The sequence below is a fragment of the Poromitra crassiceps genome (genome assembly GCF_964638095.1).
Source record: "Poromitra crassiceps genome assembly, chromosome: 18".
In the NCBI taxonomy this organism is placed as follows: Eukaryota; Metazoa; Chordata; class Actinopteri; order Beryciformes; family Melamphaidae; genus Poromitra; species Poromitra crassiceps.
In genome coordinates this window covers 7762783-7782966 of record NC_139636.1, presented here as the reverse complement: position 1 = coordinate 7782966, position 20184 = coordinate 7762783, and the positions used below count along the sequence as shown (strand labels likewise).

General features: G+C 44.5%; 1 pseudogene across 1 annotated transcript in view; it reads left to right on the top strand.

Moving 5' to 3' along the window:
* LOC310792499 (septin-7-like) overlaps positions 1 to 18869 on the top strand; it is a 21481-nt pseudogene extending 2612 nt beyond the window's left edge. Inside the window, exons 2-10 of the transcript XR_014553945.1 lie at positions 164 to 303; positions 4367 to 4484; positions 4711 to 4803; positions 7371 to 7467; positions 15230 to 15281; positions 15941 to 16066; positions 16382 to 16517; positions 16834 to 16979; positions 17507 to 18869. The product of XR_014553945.1 is annotated as a septin-7-like (transcript). The remainder of the gene's footprint in view (positions 1 to 163; positions 304 to 4366; positions 4485 to 4710; positions 4804 to 7370; positions 7468 to 15229; positions 15282 to 15940; positions 16067 to 16381; positions 16518 to 16833; positions 16980 to 17506) is intronic.
* Positions 18870 to 20184: the final 1315 nt, after the last annotated feature.

The window sequence follows — 20184 nt, the reverse complement described above, 5'->3', positions numbered from 1 at the left end:
ATCCAGATCCACAGCTGCCCCTGTTGACATGATTTGGGGGTGGTTACATGCTTCCTTATATGTTGCCAAGAGACCAAGTATGTCATTTACCATCCTCTTTTTGCTCTTTTCCTCTCCTCTCTCTCTGCCTTCCTGTCTCCTTGACCCCTTCCCCATATTCCAGTTGGCAGCCGGTGATCTAACTACATAGACAGCAAGTGTCTGAGGACTTCCTGAACGCTGAGTCCAGGGTGAACCGCAGACTGATGCACCAGACAACAGAGTCCACTGCTGCCTCTACTTTATTGCGCCCTCTGGACACGGGTATGTGTACTGCATGAGATCACATCAGACAATGCTGGTCTCACGCTAGGGCTGGGCCATGAATCCAATTTTGAAAATGATCAAGCAGAAATATCGAGGTATTCAGTCGAAAATATTGTGATACAGCATTTGATTTTGTCCATATCACCCAGCCCTACAGCAGGTATAATGAGATGAATTGAGATGCGGTGAGATGAGATGAGGTAGGATGAGATAACGGGCTCTATCTTCCGACAGGCGCTATGCCCTAATAGCGCTTGCGCACCTGTTTGCGCGTGCCTTAAGGCACGGAAGATAGCATTCCGCCTTGCGCCGTCCGCCAGGTGTTCTGCCGAGTTTTTCTCCCCCGCCGAGCAGCAAAAAAACCCATCCCCACCTCACGGGAGCTACTTGTAATGATCTATACAGAAATGTAACTGTTTAAAAGTGATATAATTGTCTGGTAGATGTGACCTCCCTGATTTCTAAGTTAAAACAGCCCCGAAATATGTTGGGGATGCAATTCTCGGCCGGGATGCAGAAAGGTTCACGGCACATGTCGCAAGCGCAAATTAGAGCCGTGCCAATTCTGCCAAAATCATCTGCGCCCCAAAATGCCTGCGCAAACGGGATTTGGGCGGTCTTAACTACCAGAATTATTCACAGGTGTGACCAGGCAAGGCTGGGCATTACGTCAATCAAAACCAATCAGATTCCTGTCTCGCAATGGCTGTTCGCGCTAGGCTGCCTCACCGAGGCATGCAATATGCTGTAATTCTCTCCATGCGTAAGAGTGTCCTCACTCGTGCGAGGACAGAGGGAGCTTATTGACAGATCGTCTGTGGTGCCAACGACCCTTCGGGTTATGGAGGTAAATAGCCTATGTCCATTGTCCAACAAGTTTTCTCAATTCATTTCCCTCTTTGCAATGTGATAAAAGTTTCTCAGTGAGTTATAGTTGATTGCCTCACTGAAGTATCTGCTAATACCCAATTTTAGCAGCATAATTTGATGTCTAGGCTGTGCGTAATGACATCTCCAAAAGGAATTCTACTTTGCACTGAGCTGCGCTAGACGGAGATTACCGGTGCGCTCCGAGAGCGCGAGGTATTTGCGCGTAAGAGGTCCTTTTCCAAGCTCTTAGCGCAAAGTAATTGCTGCTGACGATAGGATAATGCCATCTATCCCACATTTTAGCGATGAAACGCCTGCTTTGGCTTGTGGCAGCCAATGTCCAGTACAATTATACAAGATACAAGATACAAGATACAAGATACTTTATTAGTGCCACACAACAATGTTGGTGGTAATTGTTAGGTACAGCATGGTAGCTCAGCTTCAGTGTAAGAAGTAGACAAACACAGACATGCGCTTGTGTCCACCCCCAATTTGCATTGCGCACAGCGTTAAACGAGCACAAACGCTAAATTAGCGCTTTTGGGAAGATAGAGCCCGATGTCTCTACAGCTTCCTGTGGAGGGGAATGAAGGGTGCAGCACGTTAAAGCAGAGGTGCCTCTGTGTGTCCGTGCCAAAGACGACGAGGCTGCCAGCCCAGTGTGTGTGTGTGTGTGTGTGTGTGTGTGTGTGTGTGTGTGTGACCCACAAAGGTTACATAATGCTCTGCTTGTTCTGCACATGCCCAGTAGAGCGTTGCTCTCCATCGCCGAGCTGACCAATCACAATCCAGGCTGCAGGGACGGAGGCAGTCATCTCTCCTCTCAGACAAACACACACTCTGTCTTCCCTCCTCATCTCCCAGTCTCTCAGATGCTGTGCGGTCACTCAGATGCTGTGCGGTCACTCAGATGCTGTGCGGTCACTCCGCGTCACCGCAACGCAAACACTCCCCCACACTCCATACTGAGCTACCATTAGCTCCGGTACCTCACAGAACACCTGTCAACATAGGCCCAGTGGAAGATCACACAATCGTCTCTCTCTGATTAGGTTGCAACGATGCAGAGGAGCCATATTGTGCTGTACCAAGATGTCTACTCTACAGTGTTCAAAGAATGACTAATTACTGGATGTGATTCTTAAAACATAATTTAAAGCCATCTCACTGAAATGAAATGGCTTTAAATGATCAATCCCCCCCCAGAAAATCCCCTTCCTCAAGGTGTTATTGTGTGATTTTTAAGTGGTAGGGGGGAATGCAAGGTGCACCACCAAAAAGAGTGTTTTAACATCTTATGTTATGTTAATAATAATAATATAATACATTTATCTTATATAGCGCTTTTCTAGATACTCAAAGTCGCTTTACAGAAACACACAAATTAAGTACTTTAATTAAATAATGTTCAGTTCCTTCAGCAATCCCAACCCCCACCCTTGAGTCCCTTTTCATCAAGTTGCTGGTGTAGCACCACTGGCTCCTACTGGCCCTAGGGCTCATGTCCACCATAGGCTGTAAAAGGATTAAGACCCAGGCCTTGGCCACATAGTTACTAATACTTACGTCACCTAGGTCACTGCAGGTTTTACCACATATAGGATGGTACAAATCCATCGAATCAGTCCAGTACTGTAGGTATTTTCAAAGTCGTGTTGGCACACAAAAGCATGGGAGCAAACTCGGCACTGACCCCATTCTTGCCGAGTTGTTAGTACATGTAGGATCAGACTGTCTCTCTCTCTCTCTCTCTCTCTCTCTCTCTCTCTCTCTCTCTCTCTCTCTCTCTCTCTCTCTCGCTGTTGCTCTCTACCTCGTACGCCCCCTCTGACAGGTGAACAGCTGTTTCGTTGTTCTCTTCATGTTTCTGCATTCCTGGGATGGGTAGCCTTCCTACCCATCCTACACACACGCACACACACACACACACACACACACACACACGCACATGTAGGTGTGTATTTTGCATGTACTGCACATCAACATTCAAACAGACACACATGCAGCCCACACCTCCGGCCCCTCCCCCTGACACCCCCGCAGCCTGGACAGAGCTGGCCCCTCCCCCTGACACCCCAGCACCCCGCAGCCTGGACAGAGCTGGCCCCTCCCCCTGACACCCCAGCACCCCGCAGCCTGGACAGAGCTGGCCCCTCCCCCTGACACCCCAGCACCCCGCAGCCTGGGCAGAGCTGGCTGTCTCTGGCCAGCGCAGCCCCAAGAAGAAGAAGAAGAAGAAGAAGCCCCCTTTGTGCTCCAGACAGAGATGGAGCGCCCATGGGAGCGTGACAAAGACAATCCCTCATCAGCCCACCATGACACACGAGGATCCGTCGTCGCCAGAGGAGAAGAAGAATACATTAGACGAGAAGCCGGCTTCTTCACTCTCCATTGTTTTTCTTTTGGCTGCATTTAGGGTGTTGTTTGGCCCTCTCCTGGCCACCCGATGAATGACACTCTTGTTTCAGCAGTAAGACAGTAGTGAGGAAGGCCATGACGGTGGTTCTCCACTGATCACTACTTAGTACTTAATATGTATATTTTTATGTCAGATGTCCGAGCAGAGAGATCATTCCGGCATGGCGTAGGGGGATTTTACTCCACAGCTTCAGGGGTGTTCATACTGTGAAACATGCACGAAACTCTTTTCATACACTGTAGTTTATGGTTATGGTTGTTGTTCGACCTGCCTTCAGGAGCCTCCGACCCACCTGAAGGAATTCCATTGGAAACGACTTCTCGTCCGTTTCACGCCTGCTAGGCGGAACCAGAGCCGTGTATATAGAAGAGTCGCGACATCTCCATTCACTCCAATGGACCAGTTTTTTTTACTCTCAAGAGTTCCAGGAAGTAAGGTTCTGGATTAAGCAGCACTGTCGAGTTGCAGCAAAATGGACAGTTTGTGTTGTACTTTTTTTTTTAGAATCAAATTGTACATTATCAGCTTTATTTTAGCATTCGAAAGTAGCGCGAGATCCCTTCCACGCATTTTGGTCCTCCGCTGACGCCACTCTCTCTCAAAATTGCTCTGGGTGGAACTACTCTGCGGGGAAATCACGTCAAGCGCAGAAACCTTTTGACGGCCGATGACGGCTCAATTGGAAATGACTGTGACTCCTCCTGTGACTTGTGCTGCTTGCAGTGTGTCGTGGTTGTCAGCTCAGCTGTCTTTCTGTTTTCCTTTCAGTCTGAAGCCGCTGGACATTGAGTTCATGAAGAGGCTCCACGACAAAGTCAACGTCATCCCTCTCATCGCCAAGGCAGACACGCTCACCCCCGAGGAGTGCCAGCTGTTTAAAAAACAGGTGTGTGTGTCTCATTGCTTCGCTGAGAGGCGGGGCTATTATAATATGGACCCATCCAAACATGGTGGAAATAAAAAATAAAATAAATAAATAAAATAAAAATAAATAAACTTGACTTGGCAGGGGGTGGTACGTTATTGGAAAATCCTTACCAGTGCTAGTGGAATTCTATAGAAGCTAGTTGTGTGTGCTACACCTAATTTAATTTGTCCCCTCCATTCCTCAGATTATGAAGGAGATTCAGGAACACAAGATTAAGATTTACGAGTTCCCCGACACAGAGGACGACGAGGACAGCAAGCTCATCCGCAAGATCAAGGTAGTGGAGCAGACGGCATCGCTAGTTATGAACGACGAAGCAATCACACACGTTATGATCGATCTCCCTGAGGAGGAGAGAGGACAAACCGCTAAAAGTCTGTGTGTCCGTTGGTCAATATCTGTCCCCTGAAGCAGCCTATGTCCCATTTACCCATGCCGGCCTGTCCCATTACATAACTGACTATCAATACTAGCTACAAGCACATCTGAATAACCTTCCCCCTGGTAACTGTCATCAGTGGTGACTATCTGCCCCAGAAAAAAATGTTGCTTCTAGTACGCAGTCAGACATGATAAAAAACTAAAAATACAACACTACACTTCTCTCAATCTATTTACAACTTAGTGTGCATATAATTTTGATAGAATGAGACTGAGGCCATGTTCACATTACAGGCAAATCTGATTTGCTGATGAAGTCATTCATCATCATTATCTTTGATGATTTGTGGAGTGTGTCCGCACTGCCACAAATCTGATTCTCAAGTCGGATCTGTGTGTCCAGACCTAAACAGCCTATCTGCATGGGTTGCTATGGTAATGACGTGGGCGTCAGTAAATACGTACGTTGGTGACGTGGTTTTCCTGCGCAGAAGCATTTCATGACGAGTTGCGAGTGACGTTCAAATCAGATTTGGTGGATCTGCGCGTCCGCACTGAAGACACATCAGTCAAAAGCAGATTGGAAACTACCTCCATATGTGGTTTGGGACAAGTGACACAAATCAGACTTGGAGCGTCCATACTCATAAAACCAATCTGGATAAAGTCACTAAAGTTCACAAATCAGATTTGGCCTCCTAGTCTGAACATGGCCTAATTGATCTGCACACTTATTTAGACACTGAATGTCTCTTGAATGACTCTTGTCGGTGTGTCTGGGCTGACCTTGGCAGATAGTTCTGCCTCTTTGCCATGTTGGGTAGTAATGGAATACATGCAATTTTACATTACATGAAAACATTAACTGCCCCAATTAACTAATGCCTATGTTGACAATTTTCCCCACAGTCACTGACTGATTTACACGATTAAAATAAATTTGACGTTAATCTGTTTAACATCTGAATGCCTTAGTCAGATGATCTTAAAGTTGCACTAGGGGAGATTTGTACTGTCTGTAAAACTGCGTCCTGTCTCTTCAGCCTAAATCACAAAGTGGGTCTGCAGTAGAAAAGCCTGCGTCACACCTACTAATAGAAACGCTGTAGCCCAAATTAGGTTGTGGTGTCATATCATTGGTCACTGGTGGGACTACTTCTTCTCCACACAGGAAGAGATGAGTCAAAACTTCCAAGTGAAATCCAAAGTGCCTCCTAAACAGCAGTGAGCAGCACTCCATCCAGAGAAAGATCCAAAGTGCCTCCTAAACAGCAGTGAGCAGCACTCCATCCAGAGAAAGATCCAAAGTGCCTCCTAAACAGCAGTGAGCAGCACTCCATCCAGAGAAAGATCCAAAGTGCCTCCTAAACAGCAGTGAGCAGCACTCCATCCAGAGAAAGATCCAAAGTGCCTCCTAAACAGCAGTGAGCAGCACTCCATCCAGAGAAAGCTGGACTCATCCTAAACATCAGTGAGCAGCACTCCATCCAGAGAAAAATCCAAAGTGCCTCCTAAACAGCAGTGAGCAGCACTCCATCCAGAGAAAGATCCAAAGTGCCTCCTAAACATCAGTGAGCAGCACTCCATCCAGAGAAAGATCCAAAGTGCCTCCTAAACATCAGTGAGCAGCACTCCATCCAGAGAAAGATCCAAAGTGCCTCCTAAACAGCAGTGAGCAGCACTCCATCCAGAGAAAGCTGGACTCATCCTAAACATCAGTGAGCAGCACTCCATCCAGAGATCCTAAACAGCAGTGAGCAGCACTCCATCCAGAGATCCTAAACAGCAGTGAGCAGCACTCCATCCAGAGATCCTAAACAGCAGTGAGCAGCACTCCATCCAGAGAAAGCTGGACTCATCCTAAACATCAGTGAGCAGCACGCCATCCAGAGATCCTAAACAGCAGTGAGCAGCACTCCATCCAGAGAAAGCTGGACTCAACCACATTAGCTCTTTTACCTGTCTCGTCCCTTCGCTACCTTGGACATATAAAGCATCACATGATCACATCTCGCTGCCATTCGGAGACACCCAACATGCAGAGTTGCCTCGTGTAGCTTTAATTAGAGCAAAGTGATAATTAGTGTAAGCATAATAACCCAGTTATAACAGTGAGTGAGGCCAGGCTCAGTTCTTTGAGGTATTCCAAATCAAATGTCATTGAAAAGCGCTATATAAAATGAATGAATTATTATTTTTATTATTATTATTATTAATAATAGTATTATTATTAATAAAAGGTAGAGGAACTGGTCACCAGAATATAAATGCCGACATTGTGCATTTCTCCAATCCACGGATACGTAGAATATCACATTTCTGAACCAAAGGTACATCGCATATCATGTTTCTAGATACGTGTAACAATGTTATACACGTCATAGAGTCTGCTATTGAAATAGCGCAGTGGGACCATCTTATTGTACCACGTAAAAGAATTGCGTGTGTGTTTTCCCGATCCAGGAGAAGATGCCACTGGCGGTGGTCGGCAGCAACGTGGTGATCGAGGTGAATGGCAGGAAGGTCCGAGGTCGGCAGTACCCGTGGGGCGTGGCAGAAGGTAGGTTCACCCAGGTCCAGCACCAGCATCCCAAATGGAAGGACAGGGTTTCCATGATATGGCCAAGCTGCAAAGGCTGTATTGGGAAATTAATGGTAAAGACATTTGGACACATTAGTTCTCCAGGAGAATATTTGTGACTTCATACTGTACGTCGTTGTTGTTGTGCACCATGGTCAGACAATGACAGTTGTGAGCCGGAGGCTGACGCATGTCGGTGTTTGGAGGTTGATGTTGAGGACCGTCATTGTAACGTCTCGACAGTAATGGATGGAGCATGATATTCCTGAGAGTGTGGGACACGGTGCATGTTCTCCAAGAAGATCCCCCCTTTCATCAGCTGATGATGTCATAACTGCCGGATAATATAACACCTTGTCAAAATGTCCCTCTGTTGTCAATGGGTTGAAAATGTCATAAAGGGATCCACCATATTGGATTTTTCTTTTTCTTTTTTCGCCGATATCCAATATGCCGATATTCTAACTATTTTGGCTGATTGCCGATGCAGATATATGCCCACATTTGTTTCCACCTAATGTGAGAGAACATCAAGTCTCTCCTGTAGTGGATTAACACATTATTATTCCTACTCTTATTGTGATGATAGCCCACTGGCAGATGCAGACATGAATACAATTCTTTTCAAAATGTACACATTCACTGGGCAAAAAAACGTGTCAACGTGTCCGCCAGATCTGTCTCCCAGCCAAATGGAATAAATTTGGGTCAAATATTAGATCTGTGTTTATTGATCTTAGTAGTTTAGTTTATTAAGTTCATTTGTCAGGGACCATGTGGAAAAGAACATTGATCTCATAGAGACAAGATGCTCTGCACCAGATTATAGCAATTTGCTAATTTCCCTCTGCAGTCCCAGGGCGAGTTGCCATGAAATACAGCACAAATAATACAACAATACAATAAAATACAAAGTACATTTTGTAGTATAAAATATATCTACACATAATTCATACATACCACCACATGTATCCAATTGGCTAATTGATAGCAGGCTATATAGCCTATATTCTCAAGATTACCATAAATATACGTGCATCCCTAATAAAAACCTGTTAAACAGTTTTTTTTACACTTTGATAATTACTTGATATTTGGCAGTTATTACCTCATCACCTACACCCACCCTCCTTCCCCCTCAACACACACACACACCCTCCAGGTAGTGTGTGTCCGACCTCAACACACACACACACCCTCCAGGTAGTGTGTGTCCGACCTCAACACACACACACACCCTCCAGGTAGTGTGTGTCCGACCTCAACACACACACACACCCTCCAGGTAGTGTGTGTCCGACCTCAACACACACACACACCCTCCAGGTAGTGTGTGTCCGACACCGACAGGGATTCTGGAAAAGGAGGACAGACAGTGTTTGATGGGTTATGTTGAAGTAGTCATCAGAGGGTGACTCCTGGATTGTCACCTTCTTGAGCCGCAATGAATTGTTGTTGTTGGTGTTTTAATTTGTTTTTAAAAGACAATATAATCTCTATATATAAAAAAACATATCTTTGTTACTCTGTGGTTGACCGTTAGTCTTTCACGTTTTCATTCTTTCTTTTTTCTCTTTTTTCCTTTTTTCCTTTCTGTCTGTTCTTTTCCATGACTGACAGAGGGCGTTTTTGGTAAACCAAACCATCTTTGACCTTTTCAGACCTCATCTACACCGCCCTCCTCCTGCTCCCTCAGAGAATCCTCCACCATCCTGTCCTCTCCACCTTTCTGTTGCTGTGCTGTCTCATCTTTAGCCTGATGGTCAAACCCATGCTCTATCAGACTTGGGCTAAAAACGGACTAGAATAGAATAGAATCAAATACTTAATGCCAAGTTGCTAGATTGTCCTGTTGGGTCAATATGCCTGTTTGAGACACCAAAATCATCCACGTGTCCCCCAGTAGATGGCTCTGGCGCTCCATGCTAACAACACAGCATACACTATGCTTAGTGATAGTAGGCTCCATGCTAAGTTGCTAACAACACAGCATGCACTATGTTGAGTGATAGTAGGCTCCATGCTAACACAGCATACACTATGTTGAGTGATAGTAGCTCCATGCTAACACTTTAGCGTACCCTGTTTAGTGATAGTAGCTCCATGCTAACAACACAGCATACACTATGTTGAGTGATAGTAGCTCCATGCCAACACTTTAGCATACACTATGTTGAGTGATAGTAGCTCCATGCTAACACTTTAGCATACACTATGTTTAGTGATACTAGCTCCATGCTAACAACACAGCATACACTATGCTTAGTGATAGTAGGCTCCATGCTAAGTTGCTAACATTACATTACGTCATTTGGCAGACGCTTTTATCCAACGCGACTTACAATAACACATTTTTGTCAGCAATAGAGCAATCAACTATGGAGCACAGTTTATGACAACTACAAATTCTGAAGGAACAGTGGTACGAGTTTAGTTTAGGTTAGTAGTTTGTTTTTGTTTTTTTTTAGAAAGAGAGAGAAAGAAGTTAGATCAAGAAGGGCCCAGATAGAGCCTGAAAAGGTGAGTCTTTAGTCTTTTCCGAAAGATCGGCAGTGATTCAGCAGTCCTGACCGAAGGTGGAAGCTCGTTCCACCATTGGGGTGGGGCTAACAACACAGCATACACTATGTTGAGTGATAGTAGCTCCATGCTAACAACACAGCATACACTATGCTTAGTGATAGTAGGCTCCATGCTAAGTTGCTAACAACACAGCATACACTATGTTGAGTGATAGTAGCTCCATGCTAACACTTTAGCATAGACTATGTTTAGTGATAGTAGGCTACATGCTAACACTTTAGCATACACTATGTTGAGTGATAGTAGGCTCCATGCTAACACTTAAGCATACACTATGTTGAGTGATAGTAAGCTCCATGACCAAGACCAGACCAATGCAAGACCATTTTCAAGACCATGACTCTAATGATCCGTCTTGATGAAGGTTACTTGAGTGTTTTTCTCTTCCCATTTGTTTTGCAAAGAAACTCTTTGTGGTTATAACGCAAATCGTACGACTGATGAAGGATGACATCATTGCAGGAACTGCTCTGTTCTCCCATGCCTTGTCTCCTAGTGTTGTCTTCCTTGGTGCGTGAGGGGAGTGGTTTCAGTGGTAAAACCTTCAAACTGCAAAGTTATTGGTTGCAATTGAAGGGAGGATTTTTACACCCAATCACAGTAAAAAAAAAACTTAAGGCAGGTAAAGATGTCACTGCAGTTGTAGTCTCAACCGGTCTTGAAATAAAATCCAAATTCCGGCTTGTCCAAGACCGAGGGAGGGCGAGTCCGAGACGAGTCCCAGACCATCAAAATGTCGAGAGCGGTCTCGGGTACTAGAACACTACTATTAGGGACACATGATTTTGGTGTTTATATACAGCTAAGTTGACAAATGGGACAATCTCTCACAAACTTGGTGTATTCATTTAAGGTGTGCTTAAATATTCTCCTTCAAACATTGCAGAATTTGAAATCCCACCATGCCGGGTGTTCCCAGCAGGTTTACGCCTTTCACACCTGAAGTAGTTTGGTATTTCTGAGCTATTTTGTTTTCTTTTGTTTGTTTGTTTGTTTGTTTTGTCCCAGGTCTGATGCCCTAAATAGTCATGGAGAAAATTAGAGGCCGTTTGGTGCTGATGCTACTGCTGCAATAGAAACATCACTTCCTAACCTGTGGTTCCCTTCTTTGCTCCTATGATATCACATGGAGTAGTACCATTTAGTCCTTAGGGCTGTCACTTTTTATTCGAAATTCAAATTTAACTTTGAATGTGGGGGGGGGGGCATGTTCGAATGTAATTGACCTGTTCGAAGTTTTCTAACTTAGCATCGATGCTAGTGGGACTTACCCAGCTATCGTCATTGTCTGCTTACTGCTGCTTGCTGGTAATGTTAATCCCATGTCAGAAAAAGTCTCCAGATTTGTCGCGTTAGTCTCTTCTGAGAAAGATTGTCTCCAGGAGGGTCTGAAAAGTTGTCTCGAGTTGGATGCAGCCAAGTTTGTGAGGCAATGTTGTGACTGTGAGCATCCAAGCTAACACGGCAGCGGAGAGGAGCTGACTGACTGGACCATGAGGACAGCTGAGGATTTTTTTATTTTTATTCTTTTAATATTTTATATTATATTATATATATTTATACGATGTAACCGGCTGGCGTGGACTGCATAATTGGGCACGTCGGGCCGATGCCCGGTGGCCTGGCCTGCTAATCTTTTTTTTTTTTTTTTTAATCAACCAAAATTAACCAATGTTCGAATATATTCGAACATTTTGCGGGCAATTAAAGTTTGTTCGAACTTTATTTTGGGAAAAAGTGACAGCTCTAGTCCTAGCCCTGCTTTACCACACGCGCTTCAGCTCACTGACTCTTCTGCTGGAGTTGAATGGGTTGTGTTGGGTGCGGGCTGAGAACCAGTGTGCAGGCCTAGCAGTATCACTGGACCAAGGACTGGGATCCACCCCTTCTAACTCATTGCTTATAGGGTCATGAGCAGTTTATGACAAGTGATTTTTTTGTGTGTGTAAGAAGATACATTGTATCTTCTTCTTTAAAGTCCCTGGAAACCAGAAATATTTCTTTATTATTTAGCATTTTGAGTTAATCACATCACAGGACCCTATGTTAATAAGCCACCAGCCAAATTTGAACGATGATGAACGTCGCAAAGTATATAAATTTAGGTTTGACAGCCATGGCAAAACTCATGAGATTTCATTATTTTTTAGAGTGTACTTTCTCCCGCGGAATGTGTGGGCGTGTCCCATCTACAGCAGGGAAATTTCTGTCTCTCGGAGAGCGCGAGAGAGAGGGGGGAGGGAAACGGAGAAAGAGAGATGAGTGCACACACCGTGTGTGTGTGTGTGTGTGTGTGTGTGTGTGTGTGTGTGTGTGTGTTGCTCCGCGGCTCGGAAGAGATCTCTGTCCGTTCTTTGCCTGAGTGTCGAGAGAGAGAGAGAGAGAGAGAGAGAGAGAGAGAGACAGAGAGAGAGAGAGAGAGAGAGAGAGAGAGAGAGAGAGAGAGAGAGAGAGAGAGAGAGAGGGGAGCGCAGCGCATGGCTGAAACCCGACACCTTGCTAATCTCACAAGCACAGCGCTTGGTGGCAGACGGCACACAGGGAGGGAGACGGACAGCGAGGGAGCGCTGTCACTGGGGGCAAAGAACGGACTTGCCATAGGTGGGTGGGATTGCGTGCGTGTACAAAGGTTATATAGAGCTTATGACGTCATAAGCTCCTGCGTTTTAGCACCTCGCGCACTGCTGTCTTCAATGAGGAAGTACTTTGTAGAATCTTGTAGAAAAGTGTCGATTTTAAGGCTTTGGGTTGAAAGTAATGTATAATAATTTCGGAGGCACAAAATTACTAACATAAGACCCTAAATAACATAGTTAGAACGTTTTTGTGGATTTTGGTTTCCAGGGACTTTAAGTTATCATCAAGTTAACATGTGGCTTGGCATCATGAGATCTGGCTCTGCAGCGTACATGAATCTTGATTTGGGAGGAGGAGAGTAAACACACACACACACACACACTTATGCATGTTTTAAATCAAAGGCCCTTGACTCATAAAACCAATGCAGTTCATCATCATGGCCTAAATAAACATTACCAGTAGATTAAGCGCTCAAGGCTCAAAACACCTGATGGACAGAGATGCTTTTCCAATCACATCCATGTCACATTGATTGACAAATAGAACTGAAATGGCATGGATTAAACAATTATGATCCATTTTGACTAATATGCATCGGGTATTTTCTGCCATCCCTCTACAAATATGGTTTGTACCGTAATGCTGTTAGTTACTACCCCTGTTGTTTCCTATGACCCCACGTAGCCCCTCTCCTTGTCCCCTCATTGACACTAGCGCCCCCAAATGGTCATCCATAGACCCTCATATAACACGCCCTCCTACACACTTCCCCCTACAAGCCCACTTCTCCTTAGCCAGTCAGCTTGGACAGACGCAGGTTATGCTGTTGATCCGGGCCAAATCTGGGCCAAACGAGGGACGGTTCTGGGTCAGAACCAGGCCAACTCTGAGCTATAAAAACCCAGCTGCTCCAGACCCAGATTTTGCCCCCGCTGTGGGAGTCGACCAGTAACTGAAAAACCGTACCCCCTCCCCTCCCGTCAGAGCTCCCCCTTCAGCTAGAAGAGGCAGGAGTTCAATGGCTGGCTTGGGATGCCAAGGGGCGGGACTCCTTAAGTTTCGTCAATGGTAAGGTGTCCTGCTTATTCGCTCCCCTGATGTTGATTGACCATCGTTAAGGCGGAGGCCAACCAATAAGGAGCATTGTTTTTGACGAGGTAGAGGGCAGAGATCTTCCTACGACACCGACCGCACAACATCCTTCTCAGCAGCAGTTTATCTGCGGCCCTTTTCCAGAATCCCATCTGACCGTGTAACCATGTCTTTGATGTTGAGATGAAAGCTCACAGTCACCTAACCGTCCCAGTGTGGAGTCACACCTCTCTGTTTGCTGTCACTCCCTCTAACTGTCTGGCTTGTATGGGTTTAAACAGTGGAAGAAGGCTGTGGTCAGATAGGACGCTTTTCCTCCTGCTCAAACACAAAGCTCGTTAGTATCAGCGATAGGAGTGTTACATTATTCTGATTCTTGTTACGCAACAGAAGTTCACTAGCATTTCTAATTAGAGTTCACTAGCATTTCTAAAAGCGTCCTATATGATCACATCTTTCTGACTTTTCCTCAATTTTCCTTGTGTTTTTCTTTATACTTAACTGTGCAACATACTACTCTTGTACTCTTGTACCTGAAAAAGACCTCTGTGTGTCCCCCCCCCCATGTATACGTTTCCAAACCAAGTTTAGGTGAAACCACGCCCCAAACTCATTTGATTGGTCAGCGCAACTACTTCTTCCTGAACACGTGTGAAAATTCGTTAAGATTAGGGTTAAGGTTAGGGGGTGAAAAAAGTTCAGCTCAGGTTGTGCTTGGGCTCGTGGCCTAATGTGTCACATGCTTGCCTTCCAATCTGACGACCGGGGTTCGATTCCCGGTCAAAACACAAAAGAATGTAACAAGCATTTTTCTGATTTTAAAACATTAGGGTTAGGCAAGTACAACAATTTGGTTATGGTATGGCTAAGGTGGTCATGGTTAAATAAGAAAACCTTAACCCTAATCTTAACCACATCTTTTTTTACTTGCCGCACGTTTTCAGGAAGAAGCAAGCGGTTGCGGCGACCAATCAAATTAGTTCGGGGCGTGGTTTCATCTAAACCTGGTTGGGAAAAGTATACATGCAAATAATGAAATGTATGTGCTGTGATGTGATATCATATGATGTGTGTCTGTACGCGTTTGTACTGTGAGCTCTCCATAGAGACTAATTCAGCATTAACTATTTTTCATATCCGTGTGCTGTTTTGTTTGTTTGCCATCAGGTTTGTTTGAGTTGTAAATAATATCCAGTTGTGTTGGTCTTACTCACCCAAAACACAAGTAACACGTCCATCTCTGTCTGAATAGATAACACGCCAGAGATAAACCGCCATTTACCCAAAGTCCCAAAGGCTGCCCTGATCCAGTAGTACATGCAGCAATAGCATCTATAAGATCTTTACAAACATCTGTAGAACCTTTTAGTGCAGTTCAGCTGTAGACCGGATATGGGATTACTGTGAGGTGTGATTCTAATATCTGTGTTTGTCTCTCTCTCTCTCTCTATCCTCCTGTCTCTCCTCTCTTACGTTTATGTTTCAGTGGAGAACGGGGAGCACTGCGACTTCACCGTGCTACGAAACATGCTCATAAGGTGAGACGTGCATGCAGTTTTCCTTATGTCACGGAATCCAACCCTATTGATTCACTCGCTTCCACTAAGCTCTCACCCCTTTTGGCTTGTTTCAGGTTTGCACAGAGATGAGTTGAGCTGGGGGCTTAGATCAAATGTTCCAATTGAAGGGCGTCCGGGTAGTGTAGCGGTCGATTCCCTGCCTACCAGCACGAGGGTCGCAGGTTCACGCCCCCGTGTTACCTCCGGCTTGGTCGGGCGTCCGTACAGGCACAATTGGCTGTGTCTGCGGGTGGGAAGCCGGAATGAGGGTATGTGTCCTGGTCGCTGCACTACTAGCGCCTCCTCTGGTCGGCGCCTGTTCGGGGCGGAAGGGAACTGGTGGGAATAGCGTGATCCTCCCACGTGCTACGTCCTGCCGGTGAAGCTCCCCGCTGTCGGGTGAAAAGGAAGTGGCTGGCAACGCACATGTCGCAGAGGAAGCGTGGTGCTAGTCTACGGCTCTCCCCAGATCGGCAGAGGGGGTGGGGCAGCGACTGGGGCAGCAGGGGGAATCGGCCAAGTACAATTGGGGAGAAAATGAGGGGGAAATCGGAGAAAAAAAAAAAGAAAAAAAATCAAATTGAATCTCTTCTCCTTACTCTCCCGCTCCTCTCTTATTTGTCCCTCCTCTTCTGCAGGACCCATATGCAGGACCTAAAGGACGTCACCAATAACGTCCATTATGAGAACTACCGCAGTAGGAAACTGGCCGCAGTCACCTGCAACGGAGTGGACAATTCCAAGTCCAAGGGACAGCTCACCAAGTAGGTTCATGTACAGACACCAAAGACTGTGTCATGATCATGATGCCACAGCGCCCCTCTGTGGTCATGTCTTTACGTGGCCTTCAGCTCAACATGTAACTAACTTTGCAGTCTGAGCCATCTTAACATTATGTGCTGTATCACTGCAGCATTTAATTTGTATATTGGGATATTTCTTTTATTGAGGGAAAAGGACTGAAAAAAATATTTTAGTAAACATTTACCTTTTGGCCTTGGCCCTGCCCTAAAAATGACTTAATTCCAGGCCTGCTTGCAATTTGGAATTGGAATTGACCTTTGACCTTTGGTCAACAGGAGTCCCCTAGCCCAGATGGAGGAGGAGCGGAGGGAGCACGTGATGAAGATGAAGAAGATGGAGACAGAAATGGAACAAGTATTTGAAATGAAGGTCAAAGAGAAGAAGCAGAAACTGAAGGACTCTGAGGCTGAGGTGGGTCTGGGTGTGACGAGATGAACACTGATGTACTGTTTGACCAATGTGGGTTTTGCAAGGCTGATACGATTTTTGTCAACAAGCTGCCAATAGCCAACAATTTCTCCCAATAGTCCATCTTAAATTTGACCATATTTGTGCCCAAATCCCCTAAGTATTCAACCTTTCTTCCAGGATTTTATTATAAGAGCAGTAAAGCTTCTGAAACAGAATCACAGGACACTAAAACTCTACTGAATTAATCATTAGGAAAACATAATTGGTATTATTATTAATAATAATAAACACATCTTCATGACGCGTCTGCCCTCAGCTGGAGCGACGTCACGAGCAGATGAAGCGGAACCTTGAGGCTCAGTACAAAGAGCTGGAGGAGAAGAGGCGAGTGTTCGAGGATGACAAGGCCAACTGGGAGGCGCAGCAGAGAATCCTGGAGCAGCAGAAACTGGACGCATCCAAGTCAGTAACACACAAATGCGCGCACACACACACACACACACACACACATCCGATTGGTTGGTTGATAATTTGCCAATGTGGCTGATTGGTTGATTTGAGGAAGGAAAGGCAGTCAGTCAAAGTCCAATCAGTGCTCCTTTAGGAGAAAAACATATTTATTTAAAAGAAGTTAAGGCTTAAAGTTCAAATGTATCTTAAGGCATTTTCGTATCTATTAGTAACGTTCAGTAACCTGTGATCTTTAGAACTTACCTATTATTACCTAGTAATATTTTCCCCATGTTACTCCTTGTTCCTGACAGAATCCATCATGTGTATCAAGTCTTTGAAATGTCAGACATATGCTTGCATAAGCTTTTGCTAAGCTTTTGTGTATTTGCATGATAAAATATTTTATCATGCTAGTTGGGATGGTTATAATGCACTCAATGTGTTCATGACACCTTATTATGAGACAAACTAGATAAAGTGTGGTAACAGGATAGATATGATACTGAAGTCTTTCCCTTCACTCCTTCCTCACACAGAACCATGGAGAAGAACAAGAAGAAGGGGAAAATCTTTTGAAGAGATATGAGCCACTCCTTCGCTTTTAGAAGACCACAAACTCCTTTTTCTCTCAGTCCCCCTCTGAAGTTCACAGCATCTATGACCGTCAAAACACACACGCACGCGGGCACACAAACACACACACACTTAACACACGCATATACGTATTATTGTAACACTCAACACATTCCATGACACATACATTCCCGTTATATGGTACTTTAACATACAGCACGTGTGACATGGGGTCATGCCATTCAAGTTAGACGCACACACAGACTGCAGAGCGTGTGTCCAAACCGTTTTTTCTTTTATTTTCTTGGGGAATTTGCATGCGTTTTGTGAAATGACCTTCCTGTTTCCTGACAACGAGGAAAAGCCCGAGTTCCTCCGAGCTACAGTATGGAGTTACAACATGGCAGGGACCATGCATAGCCATTTTCTACACTCATAGTAGACGTATCGTATGTTCTCTAGATGTTCTGTAGATCTACAGGTAGACGTACTATTCCTCTCCTCTGCGCTCTTTCTTTTTTCCTCCTGTCCAAATCACACATTTAACGCAATAAAGACATAAAAACATGAGCGTACGACTACGTACAGTACACGCATTAACAACACCCACGGGGGAAAACCCGGCACATATTATGGACGCCTTGAGGCGGCGCGTGACGAGAGGGTGGAGTGTATGTGAATGAAGGTGTGTGAGTCAGGTGGGAGTTCTCACTAAAACAAGAGGAGTGTGTGTGATGAGGAGGGAAGATGGTAACAAGCTAAGTGGAGATGGTCAAACGCTACAGGGTTTCTGATTGTGTGCGTGTGTGTGTGTGTGTGTGTGAGAGAGAGAGAGACCAGAATGTGTGTTTAAGCGAACCCTGTGTTTGAGGTCATAGATACATTGCCTGTTAATGTATTCAGAACCATCATACCAATTTGTACTAAACAGAAGACTGACATAAGAGATAAACAGTGTCACAGTAACCATAACATTGTCTGTTTAATTGCAACATATTTTTTCTTTCCCTAAGTTACCAGAAAAATTACCATTTTCCTATTTGACTACGGTAGGCTAGATGATGACGTTATGCAAAAGCCACATGGGTGTCTATAGCTTTGACTGCTGTGATTACAATGTTTTATATTGTGATAGAAGTGGTGGGTGTTGTCAAAGCCCTTAAACCTGAGGAATACACCAAGTATTTGATAGACTGTCCCATTGGTGATAGTAGCTCCATGCTAACACTTTAGCATACACTATGTTGAGTGATAGTATAGGCTACATGCTAACACTTTAGCATACACTATGTTGAGTGATAGTAGGCTCCATGCTAACACTTTAGCATACACTATGTTGAGTGATAGTAAGCTCTAATTATTATCTCAGGTTAGGTGAAATGTACACAAAATGATACAAATATAACACGGTTTTGAACTAGAAGTGTTAGCATGAACCCTGCTATCACTCAATAGGATGAATCAGCGTGACGTCACAACAACAAATCCCCCAGAAATGCAGAAGCCCGCAGCAGTTTTCTAGTATGAGTGGTGCCAAACAAACGTTAATATCTCAAAAACTATACATGACATCGCTTATATTTTGACATTCTGAGTGAGAGCAGAAGTAGCTCAAGAGTTTGATGTATAATATCGTGTTAAAGTTGTGTGAGCTGTCGCAGTTTTTAAAATGTAAACCGCACAGCCGGGGCTAGAGTGGGGCTGGCTCCATAGGGTCCCATAGCCGTTTTCCCCCGGTGATGCGGTTTGTTTACCAAAATGCTGCACGGCTGATCCCTCGTATAGTGTATGATAAAGTGTCAGCATTTAACACAGCCAGCGATTTACCGTGGCGTGGGCACAGATGATTCTGGTGTGTCTGTGTTCATCACAGGTCAGTTGACCCAGCAAAGAGTTGCTGTATTCCTCTCCCCCTCCCTTTACCAGAAAGACTACAGAGAAGTCTGCCAGCTCGCTTGTCTCAGACTGATCTCCGAAATATTCTTCAAATCCTTCCACACACTTTGCAGTGATTTCTATTGTTGTTGTCTTTTCCCTTGGCATAAATAGAACCAAACACAACTTTACCTGCTGATTGTAAAGTGGTGCATGTGAAAATTAACCAGCATTTCACCACATTTACCTCCAAACAATGTTTAGAAAAGTGGTGTGGCTGTTAGGTCACTTTTTACCAGATTTACAGCAATAATTGTGAACTTTGTCATATTTACTTTTCTTGTAAAAAATATATTCAAATATTCTAAATATTAAATAAATGTGAATTGAAATGAATTTGCATATAGCTAAATATTTAGTTTCAACAAGCACACATTTAAGATTTAGATTTAAGAGTTAACATTTAGATTTAACATTTAACATTTAATATCACAAATTCACAAATCTTGCTGTAAATCTGGTTAAAAAAAGTGACTTTAAAAAACATAATCTTTTTTTATCTCGTTTGTAACTGAATGTGGCAAAAGGTTGTTATTAATTTCAGTGTTCGCAAGTTTACAATCAGCACCCCATACCTTTACCCTTCTGCTTTAGTGTCGGACTGATGTCAAATATTCAGTAAAAGTCTTTTCTTTTTCTTTTGAAGGATAGATGGAATATATTTTGTCCCGGGTCTCAGTCTGTGGCGAGTTTTGTCAGAAGCAGC